The following is a 21,694-nucleotide window of genomic DNA, read 5'->3' on the forward strand; positions in this document are numbered from 1 at the left end:
TTGTGGGACCTAGGTTTGTTCAGTGCTGGGGGGGGGGTGACTATAGTTGTCTGCAGGACATTTTGAAGAGGTGTGATCGGACTCACTCCTCACTCAGGATGGGGGAGACATCACAGAGAGAGAGCTTTTCCTGCTGTGCTCTCTCTTTGATCTGGAAAATGTCCTGCTGGAACTGCATGAGGAAGCCCTGCACCATTACTGTCCCAGACTAGTACACGTTGACAGAGGTTGTTTCAATTTCCTCAATGTCTAGTATTCTGAGTTTCCACCCTGGGCCAATACCCTCTCTCTTGACATAGGGGTAGTGTGCTTTTATAGCACCGTGCCATGCCAGGGGATGGTCTTGGTGGAAAATGAACGTTCCCCTCTTTGTAGCAGTCAGCAAGTAGTGTCTCTAGTTTGTCCTTGAGGAGCTTGTTTTTGTATTTATTCCATGCATGGTTAGTTTTAATATCCATGAGCTATTGTATTGTAATGACCCCTGGACAGGGATAAGCCATTGGGGCTTCAAAGGCCTCTGCATGTGGGTAGGGTAGGGATGGTGAGTTGGGGGAGAAGAGGATGAATGGGTAGTACAGATCAACTCAGGGGACGGGGGTCACGATATTAACTAATACAATTATGTCTTCATCAAGGCCTGCTTAGAGGCCATTGTTCCTCACTGATCGTCTCTCTAGCGAGCCCAACCAGCATTAACATTCACCTGCCCTCAATGGAAAGACCTTGAAGTTGCATCATTTGAGACTTATTTAATACGCCGTTTTCCCTCATTCCTCCTCCTTTTCTTGATTTCTGGTTAAATCGTGCTCCAGATGTAACTTTGTATGTAGATCGGGTCTGCGTCCCTATTCAATATATAGTGCACTACTTTTGACCAGGGCCTATAGGTTCTGGTTAAAAGTCGTGTGCCTGTAGGGAATAGGGTGGCATTTGGGACACACCTGCCGCTTTTACTGTCAAAAGATATTGCCTCGCAAAACAGGGCACTGTCGGGAAGGATGAAAACGGGGTTGTTTTATTGTTGCTGGGCGGCTCTGCCAGGAAAGGGGGATGGAGGACCAGGCCTGATCAGTAGCTGTCAATGTCATCTGTCTGTCTCCTCCTTCATAGGAACATATTCATATGTAACATATTCATATGGGCATCTGGTGTCCTTTTAGGCCCACACACACGGGCATGGAAACACACACACACACACACACACACACACACACACACACACACACACACACACACACGGGCATGGAAACACACACACACACACACACACGGGCATGGAAACACACACACACACACACACACACAGGCATGGATACACACACACACATGGGCATGGAAACACACACACATACACACACACATTGGCATGGACACAAACACGCATTGGCATGGAAACACACACACATACACACACACATTGGCATGGACACAAACACACATTGGCATGGAAACACACACACAAGTTCACACTCTGGCACCCCCGATGCATTTGGGTATTGCTCATCACTCATGCACATGAGTGCACAGACACATCGACTTGCGGAAACACACACACCCACACACATTGTGTCATTCCCAGAACAGCACAGCAACAAGCTACTGTCATAGTGACACACAAACAGATACACACGGACACAATGCTGGGCCTGCCAGTAAGATGAATGTGATAGAAAGTGATTCTTTAACTGTCCCAAGGCATATCTACTACTAACAGACCCCCCTCCTCCTTCCCCCTCTCTCACCCTAGTGTCCACCCCTCCCCCTACCCCCTCTCTTACCCTAGTGGCCTCTCCTCCCCCTGCCCCCTCTCTCACCCTAGTGGCCTCTCCTCCCCCTGCCCCCTCTCTCACCCTAGTGGCCTCTCCTCCCCCTACCCCCTCTCTCACCCTAGTGGCCTCCCCTCCCCCTACCCCCTCTCTCACCCTAGTGGCCTCCCCTCCCCCTAACCCCTCTCTCACCCTAGTGGCCTCTCCTCCCCCTGCCCCCTCTCTCACCCTAGTGGCCTCTCCTCCCCCTGCCCCCTCTCTAACCCTAGTGGCCACCCCTCCCCCTGCCCCCTCTCTCACCCTAGTGGCCTCTCCTCCCCCTGCCCCCTCTCTCACCCTAGTGGCCTCTCCTCCCCCTGCCCCCTCTCTCACCCTAGTGGCCTCCCCTCCCCCTACCCCCTCTCTCACCCTAGTGGCCTCCCCTCCCCCTACCCCCTCTCTCACCCTAGTGGCCTCCCCTCCCCCTACCCCCTCTCTCACCCTAGTGGCCTCCCCTCCCCCTACCCCCTCTCTCACCCTAGTGGCCTCCCCTCCCCCTGCCCCCTCTCTCACCCTAGTGGCCACACCTCCCCCTGCCCCCTCTCTCACCCTAGTGGCCTCCCCTCCCCCTGCCCCCTCTCTAACCCTAGTGGCCACCCCTCCCCCTGCCCCCTCTCTCACCCTAGTGGCCTCCCCTCCCCCTGCCCCCTCTCTAACCCTAGTGGCCACCCCTCCCCCTGCCCCCTCTCTCACCCTAGCGTCCTCCCCTCCCCCTGTCCTCCTCCCTGGACCTCACTACTGGGAGTCCTTTTAATTGAAAGTTCAATTTTGACAACTGGGTGTTGGACATTGTTAGCACCAGCCTCCCACCAGGTCCACACTCAGAGGAGAGGCAAGACAAGACCCAGATTAAAGCCTGTTGAAAAAACATATATTTTTCACCTGAACAGACCATGTGCTAAGAGGGAGTTCTGTCGAGGCAGGCAAGGTTCTGCTGCTCCATTTAAACCCACAAGTCAGGAGGAGAAAGAAGGGAGATGGAGGGATGGAAGGAGAGGAGGGATGGAGGGAAGGAATGATGGAAAAAGGGAGGGATAGAGGGATGGAAGGGTGGAGGGTAGAGGGATGGGATGGATGGATGGAGGGATGGAATGATGGAAAAAGGGAGGGATGAAAGGATGGGAGGTTGGAAGGACGGAAGGATGGAGAGATGGAAAAATGGAGAGGTGGAGGGATAGAATTTTGTATACACTGATTCACCTTTTCTTTAGTTGTGTGTGTGTGTGTGTGTGTGTGTGTGCGTGTAGGGGGGGGGGGGGGGGGGGGGTGTACTGTGTTTTAATGCTACCTGGTTACCTGAGGCCAGGCCATGGGTGTCTCCAACCTTGAAATAATAAAGATTGTGTGTGTGTGACTAACGTAACAGAGTGAGAGACAGAGAGGTTGGGAAAGTAGTGAGTGATATTTGGTGACTTGCCAGAGGCAGCTAGAGAAAAGGAGAGGTGAAGGAGAGTGTGTATGTGCTGGTGACTTCAACCACGGTAGAGCTGTGAAGATGACATCATTAGATTGACTTAGAATAGTACAGCAGGTCAAGGCCTGCTATTGCAGTAGAACCATATACACCCTGAACACATAGTATTACAGTAATACAGCCAGACCTGCTACTGCAGTAGAGCCATATAAACACTGAACACATAGTATTACAGTAATACAGCCAGACCTGCTACTGCAGTAGAGCCATATACACACTGAACACATAGTATTGCAGTAATACAGCCAGACCTGCTACTGCAGTAGAGCCATATACACCCTGAACACATAGTATTACAGTAATACAGCTAGACCTGCTACTGCAGTAGAGCCGTATACACACTGAACACATAGTATTACAGTAATACAGCCAGACCTGCTACTGCAGTAGAGCCATATACACTCTGAACACATAGTATTACAGTAATACAGCCAGACCTGCTACTGCAGTAGAGCCATATAAACACTGAACACATAGTATTACAGTAATACAGCCAGACCTGCTACTGCAGTAGAGCCATATACACACTGAACACATAGTATTACAGTAATACAGCCAGACCTGCTACTGCAGTAGAGCCATATACACACTGAACACATAGTATTACAGTAATACAGCCAGACCTGCTACTGCAGTAGAGCCATATACACTCTGAACACATAGTATTACAGTAATACAGCCAGACCTGCTACTGCAGTAGAGCCATATAAACACTGAACACATAGTATTACAGTAATACAGCCAGACCTGCTACTGCAGTAGAGCCATATAAACACTGAACACATAGTATTACAGTAATACAGCCAGACCTGCTACTGCAGTAGAGCAATATACACACTGAACACATAGTATTACAGTAATACAGCCAGACCTGCTACTGCAGTAGAGCCATATACACACTGAACACATAGTATTACAGTAATACTGCCAGACACATAGATATAAATACATACTGTATGACAACAGATATAGACTCAGCTTTTCATTAAGTGTGTGGGTCACAGGAGGCTGGTGAGGCTCATAATAATGTCTGGAAAGGAGCAAATGGAATGGCATCAAACACCTGGAAACCATGGAAACCATGGAAACCATTGGTTAGATGTGTTTGATACCATTCCACTAATTCCCCTCCAGTCATTACCAGGACCCTGTCCTCATCATGTGCCTCCAACCACCTGTGATGTGTGTGTGTGTGTGTGTGTGTGTGTGTGTGTGTGTGTGTGTGTGTGTGTGTGTGTGTGTGTGTGTGTGTGTGTGTGTGTGTGTGTGTGTGTGTGTAAATAAATGCAGTCCACTATATTTAACTGTGCTGCATTGCATTATCCTTCCAGAGCTGTTGCTACAGGACTTGTTATGAGTCTGAAAGAACGACTTTCTCTTGGCTTTCTATCTCATGAGTTTGTTGTTATTCTGACGCGTTTTCTGACCGGCAGGGTGCTGATTTGATTACGGCGCCACGCGGCGCCTCGTCAGATCATGTCGCTGATAAAGAATGTCTGGGACCCCGACCTGCCCTGCTCACCCCGTCCGTGTTTGGAGGCCAGAGGGGTGAAGGGTAATTTGCATCGTCTCCCTGTCGCCCCTCGCATCTTGTATTCCTTCATTAGTGTTGTCCTTTAACGAGTGGATCAAACGTGAGGGTAATTATTAAATAGATCATATCTCTGCTGTAGCCGTGGCAACGGTCGCCGGGCAGGGAGGGAAGCGATGTTGGGAACCTGGTGCATGATGAGTACTTTTGGTAGACCCTTGTGTGTGTTTGCGTTGTGTGTGTTTGTGTTGTTTGTGTGTGTGCGTTCGCATTGCGTTGTGTGTTTCAGTTGTCTGTAGTGTGTGTGCAACAAAAATCTGCCGGTTTGACTTCAGTATTCAACGTTTGTCCAGGAGGGGGATAAACGTCAACAGTTAAGTTTAGATACGGGTTAAGGTTTGGGAAAGACCAGAAAAGAAACCATTGGCCCTATGCAGGGAAAGGGAAGGGAAGGGAAAGGGGAAACCTAGTCAGTTGAACAACTGAATGCATTCAACAGAAATATGCAGTTGCTAACATATGCTAACACTACTGACATCCTGTACATGGTAGTTGATGTGCTGTGTCCCTGCTGTGACAGCCCTATCTGCACCACCACCACTGTACTGTACACAGTAGCCGTAACTCAGGGCCGGCTGTAAACCTATAAGAGCCATTGTGACTGGGATGCCCTTGAGTGAGATGGCTCCCTAGCAGTGTGACTAGGACACAGAGTTCCCATCACACACACAAGCACAATCACATGCATACACACTAACACACACACACACACACACACACACACACACACACACACACACACACACACACATATTTAGTTCCCATCCACTTTCAATGGGGTTAGGGTGGTAGGTTGTAACTCGCCCCGCATCAAGGTCCAAATCAAGCAAATCAATTATGCAAATAACTTAAAGGTAAATGCTTTTGCTGGCATGGCTGCGTTAGCGGTGGCCTTGGGGTATGGGTGCTAGGCGGTCTGTGTGTCTGTGTGTGTGTGTGTGTGTGTGTGTGTGTAGAAAGCCTCCCTGGAGGTTTGAGTTATGAAACCCAGGTACCCTGATATGGGATTTGCACCTAAACAGCTCCACTGCCATTTAAAAATGAATCCCCATAGACATATATCTGGGAGAGGAGGGAGAGGGACCCGCTAGGCAGACGTCTGCAGCTAACCTAGCCCTGAGGTGCTGCCATACTACCATCTAGTTACTGCTACACTATACACTATCTATTTTGAGATTGTTAGAGCAAAGCTACGGTTGGTTGTGTGTGTGTGTGTGTGTGGGTAGGGGGATTGTGACATCGACTGAATCATGCTTCTGGCATCTCTGACATCGCACACAATCAAGTGCGCACACACATGCATGCACGCAAGCACACACACAAACTACTAAAACGGAACACAAAGGGCGTTGATTAAAGCCCATCAATTGTAGTGGAGAAGGAGAAAGGTAAGGGCCTCCACATTGATTCTCTGCTAAAGGGACATAAAGAGAGAATAACTGTCCCACAATCAGCGTCACACCTTCAGCAGGGGGCAATTACACTGACATAAGGTCAGCTAATCCCTGGTTTACACACACACACACACACACACACAACATACCCACACACAACATACGCACACAGACAGACTTTCTCAAAAACACTCTTTCTTAATCTCTCTCTTCTCTCTCTCTCTCTCTCTCTCTCTCTGACACACACAGAGGTAAATCCTGTGCCGGTCGATAAGGCGGCAGGGTCCATCGGTCACCAGTGTACACGTGAGCAGACTTTTGAATGATCACTTAGCATGCGTCTTGTAGAAAAGAAACTGACAGATTAGGGAGAAAAGAGGTGTTCTGAGGAGTGAAGCTGGTGATGCTGGTTGGAAATGGAGGGAGAACGTGATGAGCTAGTGGTTTGGCAGGGCTGATTGGGACAGAGATTGGATATGTTTAGAGAGAGACTCTCTCTCTCTCTCCTCCTTCTCAGTGTGTAGAAATTGATCAGGCACTCTGATAGATGAGAGTGCATAAAGGGACATGTGGGGTGTAAATCTAACACACACAAACACACTCACTCACACTCACACACACACACACACACACACACACACACACACACACACACACACACACACACACACACACACACACACACACACACCCTTTGGGCCCTGGTCAAAAGTAGTGCAGTATATAGGAATTAGGGGGACATTTGTGACGCAGGCACGGATAAAACACACAAAACACAGGGAGGGAGAGAGGAAGACATGGAGGGGAAGAGAGAGGGAGAAATGGTGGTAGGTGGGATGAAAAGAGAAGTAGAGAGAGAAAGAGAGAGAGAGAGAGAGATCAGAGTTCACTGAGCAACATCATAAAGCTGGTGTTCTGATTCTGTCACCATGAGAGATTTACACACACACACACGCGTACAGTACACACACACTTCCATCACCTCTCTGACACACACACAAACACGCACATACACACTCACACTAAGCCCCATGTGCTGCCTATTCAACGTTATCTCATGACAAAGTATGACTGTATCTTCTCGTCCTTCCCTCAATCACAAATGTCTTACCTTCTCGAGTTAATATGCCATAGTCGAGGACCTTTCTCTCGTCTCGCTCCCTCCTGCACTTCTTTAGACTGATCCCTGACCTTTTGGTATATAAATAAACCTATGTACAGGCATGGAGCCACGCTGGAGTAAAGCTGTTCCTAGTCACCGCTTCCCATGTTGGCTTCATTAGCACACAGCCACACAGAGTACAGTAAAACGCCTACAGGCAGCCTGTAATGTTGTTATCTGGCCTGTAGGGGGAAGCCTCACCAGGGAGGGATGTTGTGAGGAACAATGCTAGCGCTCGTTGGCATAAATAAGGCGAGGATTGCACCCCAATATTCTCGTATTTCTCCCAACATCTAAACGTTATCACCCTCCTTCATGGGTTTGAAAGGAAAAGAGTGTCTGCCTCCAGAACTGCATTTCACAGCCAGTCAAAAGTAGTGCACTATACAGGGAATAGGCTGACATTTTGGATGCAAACACTGAATTTATGTGTTTCCATCCTCCTCTTTCTGTCCAGAGACAGAGACCCCCACAGAACAACAAGCAACAGTGAAGTGGTGATGCCAGACAGACAGCGTGGTGGCAGAGAGGAGAGGAGAGGAGAGGAGAGGAGAGGAGAGGAGAGGAGAGGAGGATTTGTCAGCAGAAGGTGATCTGCCAGTAAACCGAATAGAGGGGAGAGAGAGTTGTGAAGAGGGCTGTGAGCATCTGTAGTCACAACATGAGCTCCTAGGAGGAGGCCAGAATGGAGAAGACAGGCTGGACTAGGAGAGAGGCTGGACTAGGTCCACACACACACCTGCTCTGCTGGTCCGGCAGAGTTGGTCCGTTGGGTTTGAGGGACGTGACGGAAGGATGTGTTGTTGTAGGTAGTGGACAGATGGTGTAGGTAGTGGTCTTAGATGGTGTAGGTAGTGGACTTGGATGGTGTAGGTAGTGGACTAAGATTATGTAGGTAGTGGACGGATGGTGTAGGTAGTGGACTTAGATGGTGTAGGTAGTGGTCTTAGATGGTGTAGGTAGTGGTCTTAGATGGTGTAGGTAGTGGACAGATGGTGTAGGTAGTGGACTTAGATGGTGTAGGTAGTGGACTAAGATTATGTAAGTAGTGGACGGATGGTGTAGGTAGTGGACGGATGGTGTAGGTAGTGGACTTAGATGGTGTAGGTAGTGGACAGATGGTGTAGGTAGTGGACTTAGATGGTGTAGGTAGTGGACTAAGATTATGTAAGTAGTGGACGGATGGTGTAGGTAGTGGACTTAGATGGTGTAGGTAGTGGTCTTAGATGGTGTAGGTAGTGGACTTAGATGGTGTAGGTAGTGGTCTTAGATGGTGTAGGTAGTGGACTTAGATGGTGTAGGTAGTGGACAGATGATGTAGGTAGTGGTCTTAGATGGTGTAGGTAGTGGACTTAGATGATGTAGGTAGTGGTCTTAGATGGTGTAGGTAGTGGACAGATGGTGTAGGTAGTGGTCTTAGAGGGTGTAGGTAGTGGTCTTAGATGGTGTAGGTAGTGGACTTAGATGATGTAGGTAGTGGTCTTAGATGGTGTAGGTAGTGGACAGATGATGTAGGTAGTGGTCTTAGAGGGTGTAGGCAGTGGACTTAGATGATGTAGGTAGTGGACAGATGGTGTAGGTAGTGGACTTAGATGATGTAGGTAGTGGACAGATGGTGTAGGTAGTGGACTTAGATGGTGTAGGTAGTGGTCTTAGATGGTGTAGGTAGTGGTCTTAGATGATGTAGGTAGTGGACAGATGGTGTAGGTAGTGGACTTAGATGGTGTAGGTAGTGGACTTGGATGGTGTAGGTAGTGGACAGATGGTGTAGGTAGTGGACTTGGGTGGTGTAGGTAGTGGACTTGGATGGTGTAGGTAGTGGACAGATGGTGTAGGTAGTGGACTTGGATGGTGTAGGTAGTGGACAGATGGTGTAGGTAGTGGACTTAGATGGTGTAGGTAGTGGACTTGGATGGTGTAGGTAGTGGACTTGGATGGTGTAGGTAGTGGACAGATGGTGTAGGTAGTGGACTTGGATGGTGTAGGTAGTGGACTTAGATGGTGTAGGTAGTGGACTTGGATGGTGTAGGTAGTGGACTTGGATGGTGTAGGTAGTGGACAGATGGTGTAGGTAGTGGTCTTAGATGGTGTATGTAGTGGACTTGGATGGTGTAGGTAGTGGACTTGGGTGGTGTAGGTAGTGGACTTGGGTGGTGTAGGTAGTGGACTTGGATGGTGTAGGTAGTGGACAGATGGTGTAGGTAGTGGACTTGGATGGTGTAGGTAGTGGACAGATGGTGTAGGTAGTGGACTTAGATGGTGTAGGTAGTGGACTTGGATGGTGTAGGTAGTGGACTTGGATGGTGTAGGTAGTGGACAGATGGTGTAGGTAGTGGACTTGGATGGTGTAGGTAGTGGACAGATGGTGTAGGTAGTGGACTTGGATGGTGTAGGTAGTGGACAGATGGTGTAGGTAGTGGTCTTAGATGGTGTAGGTAGTGGACAGATGGTGTAGGTAGTGGACTTGGGTGGTGTAGGTAGTGGACTTGGATGGTGTAGGTAGTGGTCTTAGATGGTGTAGGTAGTGGACTTGGATGGTGTAGGTAGTGGACTTGGATGGTGTAGGTAGTGGACAGATGGTGTAGGTAGTGGTCTTAGATGGTGTAGGTAGTGGTCTTAGATGGTGTAGGTAGTGGACTTGGATGGTGTAGGTAGTGGACTTAGATGGTGTAGGTAGTGGACTTAGATGGTGTAGGTAGTGGACTTGGATGGTGTAGGTAGTGGACTTAGATGGTGTAGGTAGTGGACTTAGATGGTGTAGGTAGTGGACTTAGATGGTGTAGGTAGTGGTCTTAGATGATGTAGGTAGTGGACTTAGATGGTGTAGGTAGTGGTCTTAGAGGGTGTAGGTAGTGGACAGATGGTGTAGGTAGTGGACTTAGATGGTGTAGGTAGTGGACTTAGATGGTGTAGGTAGTGGACTTAGATGGTGTAGGTAGTGGACTTAGATGGTGTAGGTAGTGGACTTGGGTGGTGTAGGTAGTGGACTTAGATGATGTAGGTAGTGGACTTGGATGGTGTAGGTAGTGGACTTGGATGGTGTAGGTAGTGGACAGATGGTGTAGGTAGTGGACTTGGATGGTGTAGGTAGTGGACAGATGGTGTAGGTAGTGGACTTGGATGGTGTAGGTAGTGGACAGATGGTGTATGTAGTGGACTTGGATGATGTAGGTAGTGGACTTGGATGATGTAGGTAGTGGACAGATGATGTAGGTAGTGGTCTTAGAGGGTGTAGGTAGTGGTCTTAGATGGTGTAGGTAGTGGACTTGGATGGTGTAGGTAGTGGACTTGGATGGTGTAGGTAGTGGACAAATGATGTAGGTAGTGGTCTTAGAGGGTGTAGGTAGTGGTCTTAGATGGTGTAGGTAGTGGACTTGGGTGGTGTAGGTAGTGGACTTGGATGGTGTAGGTAGTGGACTTGGATGATGTAGGTAGTGGACAGATGATGTAGGTAGTGGTCTTAGAGGGTGTAGGTAGTGGTCTTAGATGGTGTAGGTAGTGGACTTGGGTGGTGTAGGTAGTGGACTTGGGTGGTGTAGGTAGTGGACTTGGATGGTGTAGGTAGTGGACTTAGATGATGTAGGTAGTGGACTTAGATGGTGTAGGTAGTGGACAGATGGTGTAGGTAGTGGACTTAGATGGTGTAGGTAGTGGACAGATGGTGTAGGTGGTGGACTTGGATGGTGTAGGTAGTGGTCTTAGATGATGTAGGTAGTGGACTTAGATGGTGTAGGTAGTGGACAGATGGTGTAGGTAGTGGACTTAGATGGTGTAGGTAGTGGACAGATGGTGTAGGTAGTGGTCTTAGATGGTGTAGGTAGTGGTCTTAGATGGTGTAGGTAGTGGACTTGCATGGTGTAGGTAGTGGACAGATGATGTAGGTAGTGGTCTTAGAGGGTGTAGGTAGTGGTCTTAGATGGTGTAGGTAGTGGACTTAGATGGTGTAGTTAGTGGACTTAGATGGTGTAGGTAGTGGACTTGGATGGTGTAGGTAGTGGACAGATGGTGTAGGTAGTGGACTTGGATGGTGTAGGTAGTGGACTTGGATGATGTAGGTATTGGTCTTAGATGGTGTAGGTGGTGGACTTGGATGGTGTAGGTAGTGGACAGATGGTGTAGGTAGTGGACTTAGATGGTGTAGGTAGTGGTCTTAGATGGTGTAGGTAGTGGTCTTAGATGGTGTAGGTAGTGGACTAAGATTATGTATGTAGTGGACAGATGGTGTAGCTAGTGGTCTTAGATGGTGTATGTAGTGGACTTGGATGATGTAGGTAGTGGACTTGTTGTGGTGTAGGTAGTGGACTTGGATGGTGTAGGTAGTGGTCTTAGATGATGTAGGTAGTGGACTTAGATGTGTAGGTAGTGGACTTGGATGGTGTAGGTAGTGGACAGATGGTGTAGGTAGTGGACTTGGATGGTGTAGGTAGTGGACAGATGGTGTAGGTAGTGGACTTGGATGGTGTAGGTAGTGGACAGATGGTGTAGGTAGTGGACTTGGATGGTGTAGGTAGTGGACAGATGGTGTAGGTAGTGGACTTAGATGATGTAGGTAGTGGACTTAGATGGTGTAGGTAGTGGACTTGGATGGTGTAGGTAGTGGACAGATGGTGTAGGTAGTGGACTTGGATGGTGTAGGTAGTGGACAGATGGTGTAGGTAGTGGACTTGGATGGTGTAGGTAGTGGACAGATGGTGTAGGTAGTGGACTTGGATGGTGTAGGTAGTGGACAGATGGTGTAGGTAGTGGACTTGCATGGTGTAGGTAGTGGACAGATGATGTAGGTAGTGGTCTTAGAGGGTGTAGGTAGTGGTCTTAGATGGTGTAGGTAGTGGACTTAGATGGTGTAGGTAGTGGACTTGGATGACTGGCACGCTTTTATTAACTGGTGCAGTTGGCAATCATTTTTAGGCCAGTGGGTCATCCGAAAATATATTTTTTTGCCCAGAAAGATCCTTACGTGGCTAGTATAGAAATGGTCCGGTGTGCTAGAAAATGCCAGTGGACTTGGATGGTGTAGGTAGTGGACTTGGGTGGTGTAGGTAGTGGACTTGGGTGGTGTAGGTAGTGGACTTGGATGGTGTAGGTAGTGGACAGGTGGTGTAGGTAGTGGACTTGCATGGTGTAGGTAGTGGACAGATGATGTAGGTAGTGGTCTTAGATGGTGTAGGTAGTGGACTTAGATGATGTAGGTAGTGGACTTAGATGGTGTAGGTAGTGGTCTTAGATGGTGTAGGTAGTGGACTTGGATGACTGGCACGCTTTTATTAACTGGTGCAGTTGGCAATCATTTTTAGGCCAGTGGGTCATCTGAAAATATATTTTTTTGCCCAGAAAGATCCTTACGTGGCTAGTATAGAAATGGTCCGGTGTGCTAGAAAATGCCAGGGCTGATTTCTGGCCCCAGTCCGCCCCTGGTCAATCAGGTTTCAGGATGCTGCTAGGCTGACTGGCCTGACATCCTATCGGGTGTTCTCTAATTGAGCCTGTCACTAATCTGTCTTGTACCCTATCTCCTTCTTGACTCCCATCAGGTCTTAAACATTATACTAATTAACTACCATCCCCAGGTAGATAGTTTAAAACAACAGGATACCTGCCTGTCAGCTCTGAAACCACATACCACAGATGTAGGATCTCAATTTGAGCCAGTATGCCACAGCAGGAAAATAATCATGCATCAACAGTAAATATGAATTATTTTGTGGATTATAATTAATATACTTTTTTGTAGGGGTTGATAACTTTTTTCGTAAGGGAAAATCATGTCTGAAATTTCAAAGTGGAAATTACAAACTTCAGAAGCCTTTTTAAACCTCAACTACTGTACACGTTTTACATTTCCTGCATTGAGGGCAAGTTCTCCTGCAACAGGGTGATCAAATGAAGATCCTACATCTGTAATTAACTACCTACCATCCCCAGGTAGAGAACCTAAAACAACAGGATACCTCCCCAACGAACACAGACAGGCAATAAGGAAAGAAATTACGCAAAAAAATACCCAGAGAAGCACTATACATCATTTCTAAGATTCATAAAACATCAAATAATTATACAAGGAATTTGTGAAGTTAAATGTGGTCTTTGCCGTACATGAGATCCTATCAAGAAACATTTTCAAAATACTGTAAACATTAAAGTGGTCTTGGCCGTACACAGGCAGGTAGCAGGGTATAAGTAATAGGGTATAGGGCCCACTGGGTTAAGGGTCCACTACTTTTCTGACAAACTAGAGGGGGGAAACCTCTTGTCCCAAATGCCACCCTATGGCCTATATAGTGCACTACTTGTGGACTACACAGGGAATAGTGTGCCATTTGGAACACAGACCAAGTTTGCAAGCTTGGAAGCTTGGGTTATTAGTTTGACCCTCTGTCAGATTCCAATGTGTAGTTCTGCAAAACAAGGTACCCAGGGGCCCTAGATACTGTATGGGTTTAGGTGCTGTAGTTTAACATCATCTCTCGCTGTGTGTTTCTGTGTGTTCACGACAAACACTGGAGCTCGCCTGGCCGCACTAAATCTGAAGGATTACTGGGCGGTTGACCGCACAGGGAGATAGGCTGGCAGGTCAAAATCACCGGACCGGACACACACACAACCACACACACAAAAGCGTGCACACACACACACACACACGCACACACACACACACACACACACACACACACACACACACACACACACACACACACACACACACACACACAACATAGGAATGTTTATCTAGGAGTGGCTCAGTGAGGTCCTGGTTGGCTCAGTTGGAAGAGTGTGACATGCAATGCCAGAATTATGGTTTTGATTCCTGGCTGTGGCCACCACTGTATCTAATGTATGCACACATTACTGTAAGTCGCTTTAGACAGAAGTGTTAAATGCAGTAGAAATGAATACAAATATGTGTTGTGTGTAGTGTTCTAAGTCTTTATCAGAAGTTAAGAACTGTCCACTGCAGGGTCATTCCACGCCAGCCCAGCGGGAAATATTTCTGGCATCTCAGATTGTTCTGGGAATTCTCACATAGACACTTCATTGGGTGAAAGAATGTTTAACATGCTTTTTACATTCATATCACAATACATTTATTTTTTGAAAATCATGATGAAAGTAGCCACTTTAGGCCCTTGTTAGACCTAGACATCTCACCTAGACAGATACAGACAACATCATGGTGTCATCATACTCTTTATAATGTGATCTAACTGATGGAATATGTCCAGACTCTGACTTACACATTCACGTTCATTTATTCAATAATATAAATATGAATATTTACCCATTTTGATTTATCTTATTTTAAGACGTGGTTTGGAACAAAACACTCTTGAAACACATCAAACTTCCAGGGTGGTTCTCTGGTACTTTTAATGACATGACCCATTTTACTGTGTACATAGACATTGATATTCAGCAAATGACTAGCAGCAGGAGTTGGAATCCATTCACTGCGTTGGTGGTGCTCATAACATTGATCAGAACTCTGGAAATGGGATGTACTTGTAGAGTTTATTGTTCCAAACAATATGTCTTAAAATGAACACAATGAAAAAGGGTCGTTTTGAGATATTCATATGAATATTTAGATGTTGAATAAATGATTGTGAACATTTGTATTTCAGAGTCTAGACATATTCTAGACGTTAGAGCACACTATGGAGTTTAATAACACCAAGATGTTGTCTATCATGTACAATATACGGATCATAAGGTCTTGCAGTGGGTTCCCGAGTGGCGCAGAGGTCTTAGGCACTGCATCTCAGTGCTTGAGGTGTCACTACAGACTACAGTGATACAAGCCTGGTTCGAATCCAGGCTGTATCACAAGTGGCTGTGATTGTGAGTCCAATAGGGTAGTGCACAATTGGCCCAGCATCGTCTGGGTTTGGCTGGTGTAGACCGTCATTGTAAATAAGAATTTTTTTCTTAAAGGATTGGACCCTTTTTATTATTTTTTTTACAATTTTCGCCTAAAATGACATACCCAAATCTAACTGCTTGTAGTTCCGGACCTGAAGCAAGGATATGCATATTCTTAATACCATTTGAAAGGAAACTCTTTGAAGTTTGTTGAAATGTGACATTAATGTGAGAGAAATAACACATTAGATCTGGTAAAAGATAATACAAAGAAACAAAAATTCGTTTTTTTTTGTACCATCATCTTTGAAATGCAAGAGAAAGGTCATAGAGTATTATTCCAGCTCAGACGCTATTTAGATTTCGGACACCAGATGGCAGCAGTTTATATGCAACGTTTTAGGATGATCCAATGAACCATTGCATATCTGTTCAAAATGTTGTATCAAGACTACCGATCCCGTAGAGGTTAACTGACATGCCTAGTTAAATAAAGGTTTAAATAATAATACTAATTGCAGGAGATGTGTAGGTCTTAAAAGGGCCTAAAATTGCCAATTTCTCAATGTTTAGTGATCTTAGACACCAAAATATTTCCCTCTCCTGCCCTGCAGTAATGCCTGTTTTTATAGCTTGTATGGTGTGTAATAGTTCCATGATTACAATCTGGTGTGATATCATGTGTGACAGAAAACAAACACACACACACAGCTGTTCCTCACACTGTTAAAGACATGGAGAATGTGAGCCTGGTGAGCATTGAGTCATGTAATCCTTAACTGTGCAGTACTCAGTCGTGAAAAATTCTCAGATAATGAGTCTAGAATCAGGGCTGTTTATCAGTTTCACGGGGCCACGAGGATTCAGGCAAACACATTGTATTACATCTTCTCCCCGTGCTCCACACACACACACACACACACACACACACACACACACACACACCAGCTACATTATTATTTATAAGCGCCTCACAAACACACACTTACACACAGTGAGACCTACTTTCCTCGACAACCAGTTCCGTCTCCCTCCTTTTGAAATCATCAAACCAATTCTCTTCAGCATCCGTTATCTGACTGAAAGGAATCGGTGTCCTCCTTCCCAAGTTTCTGTCACACGGAGCGGAGCAGGTGAACCCAAGAGCAGACTCAGATGAGGAGACTGGGATGAGGTAACCAAGGTATTTATTGAAACACAGAGGGAAGATGGAGTGCAGGTCAGGGGAAGCTCGGGCGGGTTGCAGGAAACCAGGTGCGGAGGCTGGGGTTGGAACTGGGTAAGCAGGTCCTGAGGCTGGGGCGAGGGGAGTTGGGACTGGGTAAGCAGGTCCTGAGAGGAATCCAAGGATGCAGTGGAGTGGGGGGGTCCAGGACAGTGTAGCATGACTGACGAGACGTGGGACTGGAGAAACGGACCAGAGTCAGAGCAGAAGAGGAAAACAGCGTCAAGCACAGGAAAACAGACAACACGAAAACAGGATCTAAGCAGGAAGTAACAGCTACAAAAATGGAGACTGACTGAGCAAAGATTACAATCTGGCAGCGTGGAAGTGGCAAGGCTGAGTAGTTGTAGAGGTCTTGATTATGGAGCAGATTGCAGCTGGTGGGGATCTGCTCCGCCTCCAGCACACCTGTGTCCGCCCACACAATCACACACACACACACACACACACACACACACACACACACACACACACACACACACACACAAAGAGGAAAAGGGAGAGAGCACTGTGGGAGTGGCGGCAGGTTAGGGAGACACAAGAGGAGCAGTAGAGGGCGTGGCAGGCGCAGATGTAACAGTTTCCCTGGCCAACTACCAACTGCCTTAAACCTTGTTTACGGCGTTAATTGGATATGGAAATGAGAGTGATTACATAGTACATAGTACAGTACACACTTAGAAACCTACCACAGGGAAGGTTCATCAGGGAAACTTGGGAAGGAGACACTGCTTCTTTTCAGTCAGATAACGGATGCTGAAGGGAGTTTGTTTGATGATAGCCTGTGCAGGGCTACTTCAGCCTAGGAGGTTTGATTTTCTCAAACATCTGATGTGGAGCGAGGGGGTGGGTAGGGGATGGACGGGGAGGCAGGGAGAGAAAAAGTGAGAAGTTGTCAATAGTATCTGATCTTAAATTGAACCGTTTCTCACAGCAGGAAAATAATCCTGCAGCAACAGGAACTGTGAATTATTGTTTGGTTTAGAATTAATGGACATTAATTACACGCACGCACACACACACACACACACACACACAACCTTGTATAACTAACCTTGTGGGAACAGACAATTCAGTTCCATTCAAAATCCTATTTTCCTTAACCCCTAAACCTAACCCTTACCCTAATCCTAACCTTGACCCTAGTCTTAACACGAAAACCTAACCTTAACAACCCCCCCCCCATGCGCGCGTGCACACACACACACACACACATAGCAGCTGCATTATTATTTAGAAGCTTCTCACAAACACACACTTACTCACAGTGAGACGTAGCCTACTTTCCTCGACAACCAGTTCCGTCTCCCTCCTTTTAAAATCATCAAACCAATTCTCTTCAGCATCCGTTATCTGACTGTAAAGAAGCAGTGTCCTCCTTCCCAAGTTTCCCTGGCCAACTTCCTCCTGCCTTAGACCTTGTTTGAGGTGTTAATTGGATATGAAAATGACGGTGATTACATAGGACAGTACAGTACACACCTAGAAACCTACCACAGGGGAGGTTCATCAGGGAATCTTGGGAAGGAGACACTGCTTCTTTTCAGTCAGATAACAGATGCTGAAGTGAGTTTGTTTGAGGATTTATTTATTTTTCCTATATACTTTACCCCCTTTTTCGTGATATCCAATTGCGATCCAATTTTGATCTTGTGTCATCGCTGCAACTCCCCAACGGGCTCGGGAGAGGTGAAGGTCGAGACGTGTCCTCCGAAACATGTTCCGCCAAACACCCCTTTTCTGCACCCGCCCGTTGGGGACGCAGTGCCTTAGACCACTGTGTCACTCGGGAGGCTCCAAGTCGGACATTTTAGAGTGGAAATTACAAACTTTAGACGTCTTTTTAAACTCAAATACACTACAAGTTTGTATTTCCTTCGACAACAGTTTGATCAAATTAAGATCCTACATGTGTACCTTTTGCACACACACACACAAGCACGCACACAAACACGCACACACACCCACTCTTGTGACGGCAAAGTTGAATTAGCCACAGATCTGCACTGTCTGCCGCTCTACCGTAAGTTGAGTTACAGCAGCAACTGCTGTGACCTTTTAAAAGATGTATTGATTTGTTTAATGTGACTTACCGTGTGTGCTCAAACTCTGCCGAATGTCATTGCGTGAAATGGAAGCAAGTTGAAAGCCGTATCGATTGAGGAAACATGTTACATAATTGACATGTCTGGTGTGACAGGACGAGTGCGCTAGTCAGGGAAGTTAACATATGACTTTTCCTCTCGACCATACAACCCGATGTCTGTTAGGCAGGTCGTACACGATACGAAAGACCGCAAAAGACGACAATCTTTCAAAGAACAAAATTGGTCATCCCTTTGTCAGTTTTTAAAGTAACGCTCCAGAACATTTGTATTATTCCAGCCAGTAGTTTTGAAAGCCTCAGTCCAAAACGGGTCCCCGCTTTCTGTGTACTACGTCATGCAAATGTGTACTACGTCATCCAAATGTGTACTACGTCATCCAAATGTGTACTACGTCATCCAATTGTGTACTACGTCATCCAAATGTGTACTACGTCATCCAAATGTGTACTACGTCATCCAAATGTGTACTACGTCATCCAAATGTGTACTACGTCATCCAAATGTGTACTACGTCATCCAAATGTGTACTACGTCATCCAAATGTGTACTACGTCATCCAATTGTGTACTACATCATGCAATTGTGTACTACGTCATGCAAATGTGTACTACGTCATCCAATTGTGTACTACATCATGCAATTGTGTACTACGTCATGCAAATGTGTACTACGTCATGCAATTGTGTACTACGTCATCCAAATGTGTACTACGTCATCCATTTCATTAGATATGTTATGTCCTCCTAAGAACTGTCAAATAATAATGTTTTGCAATTCGTATGATATGTTACGAATCAAATTATATTTTTTTACGAATTTGTTGAGCTTAAGATCCCGGACTGCGTCTTTAACAGGTACATTGACATTTTGGTAATTTAGCAGACGCTCTTATCCAGAGAGACTTACAGTCAGTGCATTCAACTAAGATAGATAAAACAACCACATATACAAGCTAGTCAAAACTTTCTCTTCTCCGTCCTCTTTTCCTGTCTTTAACAAGGAAAAGTCACTTGCCCCTCCCAACACCATTATCTCCCTCCCAGTTCTCTGATGAGCTGTGTCGGTGTCCCAAATGGCACTGTATTCCCTTTAAAGTGCACCATGTAGGGAATAGGGTGCTATTTAGGATGCATCAAGTGTTTTCTTACACACCTTCAATCACCTGTACTTTGAGTCATTGTATCAGAGGAGATGTGTTTCCATTTGGGGAATGGGATTCAATAGGGCAATCTGCAGGAAGAGAAAATAGCATTACATCTTGGCTGGCTGGATCACTTCCTGTCCCTTGATGCCTTCACTACTCCTCTCTGACTGAGGCATGAGTCATTACACACACACACGCACACGCGTCGCGCACGTGCACGCGCACACACACATGAACGCAGGCAGGTACACACACACACACACATGAATGCAGGCAGGCAGGTACACACACACACACACACACACACATGAACGCAGGCAGGCAGGTACACACACACACACACACCCACACACACACACACACACACACACACACACACATGAACGCAGGCAGGCAGGTACACACACACGCCTCCTGCAGGTATCTGACTGACGATGTAGTATCATTACCCTTAACATTAGTCTCTCTGTGAGTCATCTGTGTGCCTTTAACCCAGACCTCTCCACACCTCTTCAACTATACCTCACCAATATAACTCACCTCTCCTTCCCACATCAATGGTTTACAGCTGAGCCATTCCTCCATCTCTTCCCTTTTCCTTTCCATCCCGTTCCCTCCATATATCTCTACCCAGGGAATTCTGGGAAATTCCCCCTCCACCACCGCCTCAAAACAAACAACCAACCTCACTCTCTGTCAGTTTTCCCATTTCTTTCCCCCCTACTTTCCTCTCTAAAGCCTTCCTGCCTTGAATGGTTGCTAAGATGTGGTGATGCAGCACAGGACGCTATCGGGCTGATTGGATTGCGGCGGCGCCTGGGTTGCCGCGACAGCAGAGGCGTTTGGCTGTTAAGGCGTTAATAAAGTCACGTTGCGGCTCCGTTGGAAAGCCTCAGGCGGGGAGACCCAGGCGTGATGGATCGCTCCTTGTCAGTTCAATTTGAGAAATGTATTGAGACTACATGGGATTGGTGGTGGAGGGGTTGAGAGGCATACAGGTAGCGTAGAGGGAGAGGGAGAGGGGGATGGAGAAATGGATGGAGAGAGAGAGGTGTAAAAGATGGATAGTGTGATAGAGAGCGTAACAGGGGGATGGAGAAATGGATGGAGAGAGAGAGGTGTAAAAGATGGATAGTGTGATAGAGAGCGTAACAGGGAGATGAAGAAATGGAGAGAGAGCTAGAGAGATGGATGGGAAAGGAATGAGAGACTAAGAGGGAAAGGAGAGAGAAATGAATAGAAAGAAAGAGAGAAGGAGAGGGAAAGACGGATAGAGAGAGGAGTGAGGTAAAGAGGGAGAGCAGGAAAGAGAGGGAGAGGAGAGATGGATAGAGAGAGGAGTGAGGTAAAGAGGGAGAGCAGGAAAGAGAGGGAGAGGAGAGATGGATAGAGAGAGGAGTGAGGTAAAGAGGGAGAGCAGGAAAGAGAAGGAGAGGAGAGATGCGGTCACATTTAGGGACGTTCAGAAAAAGGACGAGAAATGAGAAAAGGAACATATGTGGCAACAAACAGTGAGAGGAAATAGAGAGAGAGACAGATTGAGGGAGGAGGTGGTGGGAATGAGAAGTAATGTTTCTTCACTTCTAATGCGTTGCTCATTAGATATTTATAGCCACATGAAGTCCCGGGGCTATGAAGCAGCTCTGACCTGTTGAGCCCAGGCAATGTCTCCGTCCCAAATAGAACCCTATTCCCTCTTTAGTGCACTACTTTAGTCCAAGGCCCATAGGCACTAAAAGGAAATAGCGGTGACATTTTGGACTTCTAACACAGCATTCTGAATGGTAGAATACAGTCATGCTGTTTACACAAACAATCAAGTTGGGCAAGCAGTGAAAATGCCAGGGAGAATGTCTGCAATCTCCAATAGCAGAACACCGCTGCCGAACACTATTGCTAATTCAATACGTCACCGTGTCATTTTCTATGGGCTT

At 46.6% G+C, this 21,694-nt stretch overlaps 1 protein-coding gene across 1 annotated transcript in view; it reads left to right on the plus strand.

The window, feature by feature from the left end:
* LOC110534570 (zeta-sarcoglycan-like) overlaps window positions 1-21,694 on the plus strand; it is a 316,878-nt gene that overhangs the window by 178,964 nt on the left and 116,220 nt on the right. The window lies entirely within an intron of this gene.

The sequence above is a fragment of the Oncorhynchus mykiss genome, chromosome 19 (assembly GCF_013265735.2).
Source record: "Oncorhynchus mykiss isolate Arlee chromosome 19, USDA_OmykA_1.1, whole genome shotgun sequence".
NCBI lineage: Eukaryota > Metazoa > Chordata > Actinopteri > Salmoniformes > Salmonidae > Oncorhynchus > Oncorhynchus mykiss.